Below are 13,835 nucleotides of genomic sequence, written 5' to 3'. Positions count from 1 at the left end.
ACTAAGTCTAGGTCGGCCCACATCCCACCCTAACCACTCCTTCAGAAATGCCTCTTTCAGCTCTGGGTGCACAGCGGGATTCAGAGGTCTAAAATGTCCCTGAATACTTCTGAAAAGCCGTTTTGATTATCATCACTTGGGCGACTTGTTTTTTACGACTACCAAGTGCCGACTTGGGTGGGTTTTTAGATATGTTTAAGTTTTGATTATGAGCCCCTAAGCCAATGGAGGTGAGCAACTTGTAAGTCCCTCACAGATGTGGATTGAGTTAACCCCAATATTCAATGCTACTACTACTACTAGTAATTATTTCTATAGCACTACCAGACATATGCACATCTGGAGCACATCTGGAGCCTATCCTGCCTGGTTAAACATGTTGGGACTGATTCTATAAATGGCTAGCAGAGCCTATGTAAAAACTTAGGTGCCTGAAATGTAGGTGAGGTTTTTAAAGGCCTACATTTCAGGCACCTAAGTTTTTGGAGAATTGTGCTTAGCGGTTCCTAAAGTCACGCTCAACCCATAGAAACGCCCACTTAGGATATAGGCACCACTAAGCACCATGCAATTAGTCATATGTATTTTTTAAACAATTATTGAGCCTATTAAGGGTATTTTGCCAATTAAGTAGGCGCCCTTTAGAGTATCTGGCCTTTTCTGAATATCAACCCCTACATTATCATAACATACTGGCTTGGATTTCCAGGATGTATCTATTTTCAGGCTTTCTTTCTGTGACAAACTCCAGCCAGAAATGATCAATATGTGTATTTGAAACGGAGCAGTGGAAGTTTTATCATGATCAACTCTTTGACAGCTGTTTTCTGTGTTTCTTGATATGCATCTGGAGTGCAGAATGTTCTCGTTTCCCCAACCAGCATTTTTCTTAGATAAGATCTATGTTATAAATTTAAGCAACTACTAAAGATAAGTCAATATTTTGTTTCATCGTCTGCCATAAAGGGGATTTTAAGATTGCATACTTTTCCATAGACTCCACGGTGTCTTTTGATATAATTATGACAATGCACGTGGGAGGAAATGCTATGGCTTTGATTAATGCTTGAATGCATACTGATTTGTTATAATAAAAACACATAACTTGAATCTAAAGACAAGCATACGGCTTCAGCATTTTAAAATAGCATCTTATGTATAGGAAGAGTCATAGAGCAGGGCAGGAAAGAACTGTAAGATAATATGTAATTGTATTTATATTCTTCATTCACAACTGCTGGTATACTGATTGATGTTCGACAGTTTGGATCTTCACAAAAGGGATTTTGGATTTAGCTCATATCTTCTATAGTTGTACATAAGAACATAAGAAAATAAAAACTGCCATCTCCGGATCAGACCTTCGGTCCATCAAGTCCGGTGATCCGCACACGCGGAGGCCCAGCCAGGTGTACACCTGGCGTAATTTTAGTCACCCATATCCCTCTATGCCTCTCGTAAGGAGATGTGCATCTAGTTTGCTTTTAAATCCTAGAACAGTGAATTCTGCAATAACTTCCTCTGGGAGAGCATTCCAGGTGTCCACCACTCGCATGAAGCAGAACTTCCTGATATTTGTCCTGGACTTGTCCCCCCTTAGCTTCAGTCCATGTCCTCTTGTCCGTGTCACATTGTAAATAATTTTTTTTCCTGCTCTATTTTGTCGATTCCTTTCAGTATTTTGAAAGTCTCGATCATATCCCCTCGCAGTTTCCTTTTCTCAAGGGAGAACAATCCCAGTCTCTTAAGTCGTTCCTTGTATTCCAAGTTCTCTATACCTTTTATTAGCTTTGTTGCTCGTCTCTGCACCCTCTCTAGCAATTTTATATCCTTCTTTAGATTGGGAGACCAATGTTGGGAGACCAATGTATTCCAAGTGTGGTCTGACCATTGCCTTATAAAGCGGCATTATAACTTTCTCCGATCTACTCGTGATTCCTTTCTTTATCATGCCTAACATTCTATTTGCTTTCTTTGCCGCTGCCGTGCATTGTGCCAACTGTTTCAGGGTCCTATCTATCAGTACACCCAGGTCCTTTTCTTGTTTGCTCTTACCCAGAGTTGCACCTGACATTCTATACTCGTGTTCCTTGTTCTTTCTGCCTAAATGCATTACTTTGCACTTTTCCACATTAAACTTCATTTGCCATTTCTCTGCCCATTTCTCTAGCTGACACAAGTCACTCTGGAGTTCCTTGCTATCCTTCTACGATCTGATTGCCCGGCATAGTTTTGTGTCATCTGCAAACTTGATGATCTCACTGGATGTTCTGGTACAGTAGGTATTTTTCTGTCCCCAGAAGGCTTACAATTTAAGTCAGAACCTAAGGCAATGGAGGGTGAAAAGAAGTATTCTGTTCTAGTAGACATCAGTGTTTCTTTTAATTTTGCAGGATTAGTTTTATTGCTCCATATATTTCAGGTAAAATGACATAACTAGTCATGGGTATTTCTAAAAATGGTAGTGTATCTATTAAGCAGTGAGGGGTGGGGTAGGGTAGGATTACCATATTTTTTTAAAATGGAAAACCCTAGACACATGACCATGTCACATTCTGCCCCAGCACCGCCTGGTATTACCTCCGGTTCTGCCTCTAGCCCCACCCACAAAGGAGCTTCTCTCTTTGCGAGGAGCTCCGGCGTCATCTGGAGGACCTGAAGCATGCGTGGATGCATGTGACATCATCCGTGCATGCTCAGAGGCCCTCCAGATGTGGTCGGAGCTTGTAGGGGCCGTATTTTGTAAAGTCCATCCGGGAACCCGGACAGTCCTCTAAAAAGAGGACATATCCATGTTTTCCTAGACATCTGGCAACCCTAGGTTAGGGGAGAGATCAGTGCCTCTGTCTATTTTCTCTTTCATCCCCTTCCTATTCCTTGCCCAAAGCCTGCCAAAGTCACTTTTTATCTTATCTACCAGGACTTAGATTATAAGCCCACTAGGGACAGAGAAAGTACCTCTATATTATAAATGTAAACCACTTTGGTTATACCACAGAAATGCAGTATGTCAAATCTATGACCCTTTACCCTTTCTTACCACCTGCTTTCTCCCCTCACCAGACTCTGGCTTACTCTGCCTTACTGCAGCTATCCCTCCTCTTATCTTCCTTCAGTAATGGTTGTACAGGCATTCGGAATTCATGACCGGCAAGTTTCTCCTTTCATAGGGTTACTAGACCCGGCCCCCAGGCCCGCCCAGTCTACCCATCCCCGCCCCATTACGCTCCAGTCCCACCCCAGCCCCGCCCCCTCTGCCTGCTCTTGTGTTTGAGAGACTCGCTTGTAAAAACACTTTAAAGGAGCTTGAACATCAACCATTGAATTTCTGTATGCAAAATAAAGCACTTAGCTTGCTCCCAATGGAACTTAGGCCAGTCCATTTCACTCCTGGATGGCTTCTTCAGGGGAAGTGCTTATTCAATATAAATAAGTTAAAAACTGCTTCTGCTGCACTGTTCGTGCTGCTTTGTTGTTTGCCTGACTGAATGCTGCTACGCTGCCGCTCATTTATTTTGCTTATAGAAATTCAATGGTTGAAGTAAAAACGATATATATAAATAATATAAGCATTCTTAAAATGAATATAAACTTAATTTCTACACTGCTAGTACAATGCCTGCAAAAGTTAATGTGTAGCACGTGAACAAAAATTTGATTTAAAAGACACATATAAAAAACTACTGGTTTTTTTTTTGACCAGTGATGATGTTCAAGCCCCTTTAAATTGTTTTTACAAGCGAATCTTTCAAACAGTTGGGCGTTTGAGGTCTTTTTCCGGTTTTGACTATGATATAAAATTAATACCAGAAGCAACTCAGAACAGTTAATATCATTTCCATCATAGATTTACCTTTGGGTTTATTTGGATTCTTGACAAGTTTTCACAAGTTAATTTGAGATTTTTCATATATTGCTCAAATGACCATATTGAAATAATTCTGAACTTAGCTGAATAAAATAACAGCTCGCTTTAGGCTTGAAAATAAGATCCAAGACGGGTCCTATATTTATCTTCTGCTTCAGGAGCCTACTGATTGTTGGCATTAAGATGCTTTAGAATTTAACTAATAAGCCACTAATTCCAAACGAGTGTTAGAAAATGACACGGTGACAGAATTCATCACCATCCCCGCGGATAACCATAGGAAACCATCCCCATGTCATTCTTTAAGGAGAGAGGAAAGAATCATAGAATGAATGGGCCCAACCACACACCCTCAAGCCTTGCATTGATGAATGCTGGTGTAGAAGAACTAAGATTGATATAGACATTAAAGAATGACAGGGATGGTTTCCTGCGGTTATCCCCAGGGATGGGAATGGAGTTGAATTTGCTCCTAGATATGGAGGGGATTTTCTTCCATTGTGGTTTTCATGCAAACAATTTTTTCACTTTTACACCTGTTGATTTTGGAAATAATACATTTTCATGGAAAAATCTGAAATATTTTTTATACTGGAGTATAATTTTAATAAATCATTTCAAGATACTTAAACTAGAATGCAAGATAGTGTGTTATGCATATGTACAAATATATAAATATAGAGACAGAGACTGTGTCTGAATTCAAAAGGGCCTGAGATAGGCACTTGGGATCTCTCGGAGAGAGAAAGAGATAATGGTTACTACGGATGGGCAGACGAAATGGGCCATTTGGCCTTTATCTGCCATCATGTTTCTATGTTTCTATTTAATTGCTAATTTTAGCTATCTTAAAACAAGGACCAGACTCCCACATGTGAAATTATGTAAATCAGTTTCAGAAACTGTGTGCATAAAAGGCACTGCGGGGACAGCGCTGTTTATGGTAATCGCATAAATAGGACCACATGGGTCAGTCCTGTCTTTATTGGGTAACCTATATCTAGTTAAGTACTGAATATGGACTTAATTGACTATGCATTAGCCAGCTCTGGAAGCCTGAATATTCAGTGCCTATGCCTGCACATGGCCCAGGATTGGATTCCCAGGTTTAATACCAGTGGTTGTCAGAAAAATTCTGATTATCGCTGGCTGAATATCAGGCCATATATGAATGTTGTTGTTAGGTGCCATCGACTCATGCTCGAGTCCTAGTGACTTTATGAATTGTGAATCTAAAAAGAAATTGGTATTGTGCTAATCTGGAAAGGTCCTCCAGCATCATCCCCATGGTTGTTTTCAACGTGTCCATCCATCTGATTGCAGGTCGCCCTCTTCACCTGGTTCCTTTGATCTTCCCAAACATGATGCTCTCCTCCAGTGATCTCTCTCTTCTGATGGTGTGAGCAAAAATAAGACAGTCGTAACTTCATTTAGGCTTTGAGTGACATAGCCCGTTTGATCTCTTCCAGAATCGATTAGTTAGTTCTTCTTCAAACTCAATATCTTCTTCATTCTCCATGTTTATGATCTTCGTCTTGTTTATGTTCAGTTCTAATCCCATGTTATGACTTTCAGCTTTGACTTTTCTCAGTAGATACAGCGTGTCTTCTTTGCTGCTGGTGATGAGCATTGTAGCATCTGCATAGTGCTGATTGTTTATATTTCAGCCACCAACTTTGAAACCAACACTCTTCTTTCAAATTTGCTTTTCTGAAGATGGTTTCACCGTACAGGTTGAACAGATGAGGTGACAAGAAAGATGTGCACATGCCCAAGCATCCTGATGTCACGTCACCAATCAGTGTTGCCGTATTCAGTTCTAACTGCAGCTTCTTGATTTTCATATAGGCTCTCTGTCAGCTGAGTTATATGGTGTCAGGTCAAAAGCGCGCCGGGACAAAGGCGCGCCCAGACAATTGAACGCAGTGCGCGCCGCCGCGCCGCTCTAAATTACTGTTTTTAGTGCTCCGAAGGGAGGGTGTGGGGGGAACCCCCCCACTTTACTTAATAGACATCGCGCCGCGTTGTGGGGGCGTTGTGGGGGGTGTGGGGGGTTGTAACCCCCTACATTTTACTGAAAACTTCACTTTTTCCCTGTTTTTAGGGAAAAAGTTCAGTTTACAGTAAAATGTGGAGGGTTACAACCCCCCAAACCCCCCATAACGCCGGCGCGATGTCTATTAAGTAAACTGGGGGGGGGTTCCCCAACAAAACCCCCCATTGGAGCACCTAAAAACTGTAATTTAGAACGGTGCGGTGGCGCACGCTGCGCTCAATTGTCGGCGCGCGCTTTTGTCTTTCGCGCCGTTGTCTATGAACCGAGTTATATGTTTGGGTATTCCCATTTGCACTAGAATTCTCCTTAGTTTATTGTGATCCACACAGTCAAAAGCTTTGCTGTAGTTGATAGAGCAAAGGTATATGGTTTTTTAAAAATTTTTATATTCTTTGCTTTTCTCCAATATCCATCTAACATTGGCAATAATGTCTCTTGTTCCTCGACCTTTTCTAAAACCAGCCTGAACTTCCCATGCCTACTTCATGCATACATTTATTACTATTATTTATTTATAATTTTTCACATACGTTCACAAGAGTACATCTTGTTACATGAAATACAGGGAAAGCAATAAGTTTAAACAAATAAAGACAAAAGAAAATCAGAACTTTCCATTTAGGTACATTTTCACCCCCTTCTTAGACCACAATAAAAAGAGGAGGTCATACAACTTAATTGAAGATAATTAAAGAAACATTCCTATTAAAAAAAGGCCTAGTATGCAGACAGTTAAATCTTTTTTTTTTCTACTATCTTTTTTAATCATTCCTTAATGATCTTTTTAACATCTATAAACTCCTTCAAGTGAACCGGACAAAAAAAAAAGTATACAGTATACTTGACTCCCAGATATCTAACCAGGCATTTACAAGGATATGCAAGTAGGAATGATGCACCCAATTTAATATTCATGCATACATGTTATACTGCTCTGTGTGCAGTGTTCACTAAACCATTAGGCAAGATTAGACAGTTGTCTAGTATCTCAGTACAACAAGAAAGTTGACCCTAATCCCTCCACAAAAGGGGACGCAACCAGAAAACCAAAAGACCCATATGTTTCCAGTGGTTCAGGCCCTAGACATTTTTATGTGGATTATCTATTCGTAAATACTAAAAAGATGTTTGAAGATGAAGTAGTGAGGCAAATTGGAAGCAACCACAATGGATGAACACCTCACTGTTTTGGGTTCAATCACAGGATGGCAAAAGCCTTCAATATCATTCACATCAAAATATGTGTATATCCACTTTTGGCTCTCTTCATAGCCTCCTGATACTGTATTGTATATTTAATTACTGTTGCTTGACTTTCTGTCATATTTTAGAAAATAGTATAGCAGCTTCTTGGGGGCAGCAAAGAGCAGCTACAGACACAGCAATACAAATCCTGGCAGCCACTCAAACTAATACTTTAACCTGCATTTTAGCAAGATTTTTGAGTTTTTACTACCAAAACATTGGAAGGGAGGGGAAGAGCTGCAAGCCAAGGGCCTGTGTGTTAATTGTAGGCTATAAAGCTGAAGGTTTGCCTTGTGTGCCCACTACCTTTGCACTGGCAAAGGATTATGTGCGTTGATGATGAAGAAGCAGACACAGTAGAAAGTTGTTGAGAAACCTTTTATAGCAGAATAACCAGGATAAAAAAGCACCCGACATGGCTGTGTTTCACCCAGCAGGGATAAACAATTAAACTAATAGAACATACAAAAACATAAGTTAAAATAAAAACCCCCAATAACTTGAAAACCAGTGGTTATTCTGCAATAAAAGGTTTTTCAAAAATTTTCTACTGGTGCTTGCTTCTTTATCATCAATCCTATCAGGACTAGTGGAATGCTTGCCCATTTGTTTTCTGAATTATGTGCATATGTTTTATCTGCTTACCAGCACAGTCTTTGAACACAATCTTTGTGGCTATATTGTGTTTGGAAATCAGATTGCTTTGCATTGTCTGAAAACTACACATGTGCTTTCTCAGACAGATGGTTTTTTGAATGTGGCAGCAGGTTGAAGGAGTTCAAATAATGCACATCTCTACTAGATTCATTATATAATTTGCTAAACCACTTAGAGGGCATTTTTCACACTGCCAAAATTGTTGTAATGCCCAGAAGTCTTACAGTAGTGGAAAAAGAAGCCAGGGAGATGTCAAAACTAATGTTCATCAGTGACAAAGTAACTCCTTACTCAATTCATACAGACAATTTTTGATCCTTCAGTCATTGAGAAAGATTTACAGCAACATACAGCACCATACAAGCCTAGAGGCCAACCCCTCTCCAGCAGCTGAATGGTTTGATAGGTCCAAAGTTCCAGAGAGGTTCAAGAGGGTCACCAAGGCCGAGTCTCCTTAATCTAGAATTTACAGTCAATTGTCAGCACGGAGATATGGACAGTTTACATTCAGAATAAAACCTGAATGCTAATTGATCTAGTTATTGATTCTCTAAAATGAACAGTGATCCGATTAAAGGTTGATTTTCTCAGACACCTTTGTATGCAAATGTGGTAATCAAGCAATAATTGTTGAAAAGAACAGGGACTGTACATCTCTATAAACACATGGACAACTGTTTTCAAGAAATATCATCTGGCAAAAATTTTGTCGGGCATGGAACCAGGTGAAAGGACAAGCTCTAACTTGTACCTAGAACTGAGTGGGAGAGAGAAGTTGCATCAGAGCTATATCACCCACCCGATAACCACCTGATCCTAGATTCATAATTTACAGTAGTACTGAGTTCCACACACAATCCTTGAATCTTATCCCGGAAAAGAAATGGCAAAACTCTCACTGGAGAACTAACTAGGGTTGAAATTGACCCAACTGAGTTTTCACAATGTTGCGTAATTTCCTAGGGAGTCACTCCCAGCTTTGCCAATCCATTTACTATAATAGTCTTTCTTAGATTTCATAAGGAATGAAAATGATTAATCTCAGTCCTCCAGAGGGCTTTCTCCGAGGAGCAGCTTATTTTCATTGAACGTTTCAAAGAGAATAGATAGGGGACAATGTATCTGAAGTGGCATTCACTGCAGAATAAAATAATTAGCAGATGGATATTTTTTTGTATATTAGATAAATATTAGTCAAGGCAGGTTCCCAAAAAGTAGATTATGGGTAAGTGTTCAACAATATATCTTATAGATCCCATACATTGTCTCAGCTGCTTCCTGGCTCGGTAGCATGGAATGCTGCTACTCTGGGTTTTTGCCAGGTACTAGTGACCTGGATTGGCCACCATGAGAACAGGCTACTGGGCTTGATGAACAATTGGTCTGATCCAGTAAGGCTATTCTTATGTTCTGCATGACTCAGACTGAGAAACTCAGGACTATAGCCTGGGTCTCATTTTGAAAGAGTAAGCCCATCTGAGGAAGATAAAACATTGATGATTTCACAGCTTTACAGCTGCATGTTTAATGCAAGAATTTGTAAAATGCCTTTGTATTGTATATTATTTTATTTGTGTACTTATGAATTAAGTAATATTAAGCTCTGATAATACGTATTTTCAGTAGCTAGTAAGTTCACTGGTGTCAATTGCATCTCATAGAATGATATAATTTGAAGATTGGCAGTTGCTTTATGCCCAAGTGAAAATATTTGAAGAGCTGTCAATTTGAGAACCTTCCATGAAGAACGCTTTGTATGGTTAGAACTGGAGATTTAGCCTGTCAAATTTGTCTCCTTACAAAACATTATGTGGAAGCTGCGTGTATCTTTTTCATTTAAAAAAAACCAACCCCAACGCAAACGAGACAGGGAGTACTGTGCGCTATCTGGGTGCTTGTTTTTAATTTTAATTTTTTTATTCTTTTACAACACAAACACAAGTACAATCAATGGCGTGATAAACTAGTAATCACATGCATTGGAGCTCCAAAGTGCTCCTGGTGAAGGAAATGGAAGCTGTGTCTGCAAAGTGGTGGCTCACAAGACTTTATGGAAGCCACTGGAAAATAGTAGTCTTGAAAGAGGAACTTTATGTTGCTGCCTCTTCTGTTGCCAGAATTTTGAATCGGTTGAACAGAAACAATTAACTCCTTCTGTGTGCTTTTTGTGTTGTATGCTAGACAATTGAGATTAACTAAGCTCTGACTGTGGGGCAAAATGTACAGTCCTGAGACAAATGTGCACACATTAAAACATACCGTATTCAAATATTCTAAATAGGCTAATGGTATACACTTCTCCCTCAGTATTCGCGGGGGTTAGGTGCAGAGCCGGACCGCGAAGTGTGCAAAATTGCGAATAGCTTCTCGGCCGGCTCTGACCCACACCCCACCTCCTCCTGCGTCCCCGGAACCTTACCTGGTGGTCTAGCTGTGAAGCGGGGCAGGAGCGATCTTCCTATGCTCCTGCCCCGTGCAGAGCTGTCATCAGAATGGCTGCCGGAAGTTCCCGTTGTAGTCTCGAGACCTCACTCATTTAGAACAGTCATTACACTCCTGCAGCGTCAGAGAGAGAAGAACCATTGACTCAGTTGTGATGATGTGACGTGTGTATACTGTATGCACTCGAATTGCAAGCCTGCTCATTTAGAACAGTCACTAAACTCTTGCAGCATCAGAGAGAGAGAAGAACCATTGGCTCAGCTGTGATGATATGACACGTGTATACTGTATGTACTCATATTGCAAGACTTTGCTCGTTTAGAACAGTCACTACACTCTTGCAGCGTCACAGAGAGGAGAACCATCGGCTCAGTTGTAATGTATGTATACTGTATGCACTTGTATTGCAAGACATTGCTTGTATATCAAGTTAAAATTTAATCAAATGTTTTGCTTGTCTTGCAAACCAAGTTACTTGCAATCCAAGGTTTTACTGTGTTTTTCTGGAAACTTAAGCCTTTAAGAATTCAATTTACAAAGGCATTTACCCAAAAGACTTGGCCTGACTAAACATTTCCTTCCTATGCTTCCTAAAGATATGCATTGGTTTCCACTTTGAGCCATTCTGAAGGGAGGCATTCCTGGGGGGGGGGGGGGGACACAAGAGAGACTGTTAAGGAAACAGCACACGTTGATTTATATTTACTAAAGTGTACTACTGCATTAGCATGCTCTAAGGTTGTTAACATGAACTATTAGTTGTCATTATATAAAATGGGACCCATGAACTGTACTGAACTAGAACTGTACCCTGTGCAACTTGCCCTCTGGCATCCTCACCTCCCCCATAAATAACCTGCTCACTTCACCTATACCAGTGAGAGCAGCCAGTAGGCAGGGAAAATTTTGTCTTCCCTTCCATATTTGCAAATTGTGCTGCTCCTCAGTCCTTGGTATAGATCTGGGGACATAATGCACATTAATTTGTATTACTGCACCTACATTTTTTTATAAATTAGTTTTTAAACAGGGTCAGTTACTGTGTTGTTTATCGCCAATTAAACCAATTAAGTTAGATGGCAGTAGGATGCCTACCACCACCTAACTTTTGGTGTCCCTATGAGAATCAGGGTCTTGCTGTTATGAACAGTTTTTCACACACAGAAAACAAGCAAGTGACAAGTCAATAACCATTTTTGACCCTTGGATATTGTAGGCCATTTTCAAAGGGAAACTATCTGTATGTTCTTTCTTTGAAAATTATACAAAAGTTTGTGAATAATTGTATTTTCACACTTTTCAGCTAGTGGAACAATTCAGAATGTCCCCCTAAGCCTATTTTGATGTTTTGTGTTGATGGTTTGAATATCTTTTTAATCTTCCACAGCAAAACACAAGACTACATGCTGAATTTAATGTAAATACTATCCACAGACAAATACAACCTAATCAGCAACCATATGAGAAAAACATTCCCAAATCCTAGAGGAATCAAATAATAAACTATTTACACTAAAATCTTCCCATACCTGACAGCAAAATGGTGAAATCCTTTACCAGGACAATTAGGGAACAGCCCCTCCTACCACAACTTGTATAAAGGCCTAAATATCTATTTGGAAAATACCTCCCCACCCCAGCCCATAAACAACAGGCTACAACCACTAGAAACTAAACAACAAAAATCACCTCTTCTATCTCGACTGATGGAAAAGTGACACCCATACCAGAACTCATAATATGAAGACTACAGAACAGATATACCAATCTTCTCTTTAAAACATATTCCATAATTATACACCTATACAAACACAAACCAAGTTATCTGTGTCATGAACCCTAATGAAATAATGTAATCGCTGGCATATGGCCAGGCTCTTCTTAAATTGTAAATCACATTGAACTCTTTCTGGGTCTTATTAACAATCCACAAATACTAATGTAATGCAATAAAGATGTATTATCAGCACCTTACAGATATGGAGAATATAAACTTAGGGGTTGATATTCAAAGCAATTTAACCGGTCAGAAATGGTTCTTGGCCAATTAAATCATTTGTTCAGTGATAATCAGTCACTGTAGGTGTGGCTAACCCCGGAAGTGGCATTAGGTATCATAAAGCACCTTCACATGAAAGATAGGCAATGGAAAACCCTGGCCTATATTTCCGGTGCCTACCTATTACAAAGCCGCAGTTCTATAAACGGTTCTGTTGTGTTATTGATACACAATTGACTGCCATTTTTTTAAAGCCCCATTTATTGAATCAGACACTGTTTATTGAATCCAGCTCTTGGTACTTAAAGAAAAACTGGCTATTTTGCGGGCATTCGGGGGAGGGGGAGGTTGGAGTCAGAACTTGGCCGGTTAACTGCCAATATTCAGCACTTAACTAGCCAAGGTCATGGCATAAATTGGACTGCATAAAAGTCAGTCCTATCTTTATGTGGGTCCCAACAGGTGGTTAAGAGCTGAATATTGCACTTAACCAGTTGTAGTGTAGCCGGATCTGAAAACCCAGAAATTCAATACTAACGCATGGACTTGGCCTGGCAGTGAATTTCCAGACATAACGTCAGTGGAAGTCATCAAAATGCTGAGCACCACAAGCTGAATATCAACCCTATTACTGACCCCTCACTATTTTAATATTGCTTGTTAGGTTCTATCGACTTGTGTTTGAGTCTTAGCGACTTGATGATATCATCAAGTTTTCGTAGCAGAATACAGAAGTAGATTTGCTGGGCCTTTCTTCTGTGCCCAAAACAAAAGAGACTGTGGCAAGAGATGTTCTTGATCTTGATTTATTGGCTAAAAGTTTGTACCATCCAAAATGCAATCAACAACAATCTTGATGTAATTGTGGCATCCAAAGTTCAGACAATAACATTCCATATAAGACCTGAAAGTGTAGTACAAACTTTTAACCAATAAATCAAGATCAAGAACATCTCTTGCCACAGTCTCTTTTGTTTTGGGTTTTGGACTTTACGTTTACTGTGGAAATGTTGGGTCTTCTTTTTTGTTGTTGACCCTTTCTTCTGTGCAGTATAAATTTGATGCTGCCATCGTTGTTGCATCAAATGTGATCCTCCGCCTCTAACACAGCCCATCTGCTGCTGCCCAGATGGGTGGTACATCTCCACTGAAACCTATCCACCTTGGGAGGCCCAGCTGGTATTGAAACTACTGACGGCATGTCTAGATTGGTGCAGCTGTGATCACAGGGAAAAGATAGTGGAGTAGTTTCAATTCATGATTCGTATTACATTTAGAAAAGAATATATTTCTTGTATTTAAGAATAGAACAACCACATATTAAGCAAAAATTAGGACAGAGCAATATTTTGAACAAAATGAACCAAAGCTAAAGCACAGATAGGTCCTTTCATTCACTGTCACTTCTAACATGATATGAATTGCAATCAACGATGTATTTTGACGCCATATTTTCTTAGCATAAGCACTGGTTTGATAGCTAAGGAAAATGCCAGATGCACACAACTGTAGGCCATTCATTTTTATCTTATTTAAATGACTGTGGTGCTTCTGGTTAATAGGCACAA

At 39.8% G+C, this 13,835-nt stretch overlaps 1 protein-coding gene across 1 annotated transcript in view; it reads left to right on the top strand.

Moving 5' to 3' along the window:
• KCNJ3 (potassium inwardly rectifying channel subfamily J member 3) overlaps nucleotides 1-13,835 on the top strand; it is a 276,694-nt gene that overhangs the window by 47,617 nt on the left and 215,242 nt on the right. The window lies entirely within an intron of this gene.

The sequence above is a fragment of the Geotrypetes seraphini genome, chromosome 5 (genome assembly GCF_902459505.1).
Source record: "Geotrypetes seraphini chromosome 5, aGeoSer1.1, whole genome shotgun sequence".
In the NCBI taxonomy this organism is placed as follows: domain Eukaryota; kingdom Metazoa; phylum Chordata; class Amphibia; order Gymnophiona; family Dermophiidae; genus Geotrypetes; species Geotrypetes seraphini.
The sequence above is the reverse complement of the archived record's forward strand: the minus strand, read 5'-3'. Positions and strand labels throughout refer to the sequence as shown.